Source organism: Triticum dicoccoides, chromosome 5A (genome assembly GCF_002162155.2).
Source record: "Triticum dicoccoides isolate Atlit2015 ecotype Zavitan chromosome 5A, WEW_v2.0, whole genome shotgun sequence".
NCBI classification, from domain to species: domain Eukaryota; kingdom Viridiplantae; phylum Streptophyta; class Magnoliopsida; order Poales; family Poaceae; genus Triticum; species Triticum dicoccoides.
The window spans coordinates 604,251,994-604,253,869 of NC_041388.1; positions in this window are offsets into that span (position 1 = coordinate 604,251,994).

A 1,876-nucleotide genomic window follows, 5' to 3' on the forward strand; every position below is an offset into this window, starting at 1 on the left:
AGCCGGCCCAGCTCCCCGCATCGCTCTCCCCTCCCTCCTGTTCCCCCGGTGCGCACCGCTACAGGGGCGCGTCGCCGCCCGACCACCTCGCCGGCAACGCCGCGGGTGGATAAGGGCCCCTCCCCTCGACGCCTCGACCTCCTCCCCACCTACCTCCACCAACGCCTCGAAACCCCCTCGCCCTCTCCGCCTATCCCTCTCCCACTCCTTCGTTCTGGAGAGGAGGCCGACGCGGTCGCCGCCGTGCCTCGCCCGTCCTCGCGGCCACCGGCGGCCCCGCGCCCGCTGACCCTGTCGGTGAGCTTCGCCAGGCTCGACTCCTTCGACTGGCGCCCTCCGCTGGAACCGGGAAGCACCGCAGCTGCCGTTCGCCCTGGTCCCCATCTCCGGCTGCCGTCGATCTCCTTCGACTCCGGCGACGTCTCTGCTGCTACTAAGCCTCCGAGGGCCACCGTGCGTGCCGCAAGGTGAGCTCCTCCCCCTCTCCCTTCTCTCACGTAGGCCGCCTCCCTCTCTAGCTCGCTCGCCGCAACCGCCGTAGCTCACCGTCGCCCTGCTGCGTCACCGCCGTGGCCACCGCTGCCATGGCCCCCATCTGAGCCCTCCGTCTTGCTCCTGGTGTTCCCAGCAGCCTGGCGAGCCCTTCCTCTCGCCCTCTCGTGCCCCCAGCCCCGATCCCGACGACGACCGGAGTCCGGCGTCTGCCTCGCTGCTCGCCGTCGACGTTCCCGACCACCGCAGCCTCTCCCACCCCCCAGATCGCCTCCTCGTCGTCTTCTCGTTCGAACGGGCCCGGTCGCGCTAGAAACGGCGCCCTGTGCGCGTAACCCGACCACCTCCCGAGCGCGCCGCCGTCGTTTTTTTGTCGCCGGACCTGTCTCCGGCGCCGTCGCCGACGTGGCCTGGCAGGTGGGCCATCTGTGCCACTGACGCTAGGCCCCACGGGTCCCTGTTGACTGGTTTGAGCAGTCAACATGCTGACTGGGCTTCTCTGTGACACTGACGTGCGGGCCCCACCACGTAATTAGATTAACTAAACCGGTTTTTTTATATAAAACTAATTAGTTAACCTAACCAGTCACTGACATGTGGGGCCCAGTAGCTAAATAACCCCCAGTTTAGTTTGAAATAAACTCTGTTACGTAAGAGAGGCTGACTGGTGGGACCTATTGGTCAGTTGGACCAGTCAGCGGGTCTGTTGACTTGCTGATGTCAGCATGGCGTCATGCTGACGTCATATTCCTTTTCTGTTAATTTAAATAATTTCCGAATATTAATAAAACTTTAAAAATTCATAGAAAATAAACCGTAACTCGGATGAAAATGTTTTCTATATGAAAGTTGCTCAGAAAAATCCAACGAATCCGAATACGTGGTCCGTTCATCTGTCACATGCCCCTAGCATGCTGAACATGGAACTTTCCCCCTCTTTTCCTTTGTCCGGAATCCACCTAACGTCGGGAATTCACCCTCGGATGTTTCCCCCCTTCGTCTGCAACGTGTAGTACCGCGTTAGAGCACGCTTAGCGCTACGTATCGTCATGTCATGCTTAGTGTTACCTCTGTTTGCTATGTATTTACTGTTTCTTCCCCCTCTTCTCTCCGGTAGACCCCGAGGCCGCTGATGCCCCGGTGATCGACTACATTGTCGACAATGACCCCTCCTTGCCAGAGCAACCAGGCAAGCCCCCCCTTTGATCATCCCGATATCGCCCATTCCTTTCTCTCATGCTTGCATTAGATTTTGCTACTGTTATTGTATGCTCCTATTCTGATGCATAGCCTGCTTTTGTATCTGTTATTGTACCTTACCTGCTTATCCTAAATTGCTTAGTATAGGTTGGTTAGTGATCCATTAGTGACCCCCACCTTGTCC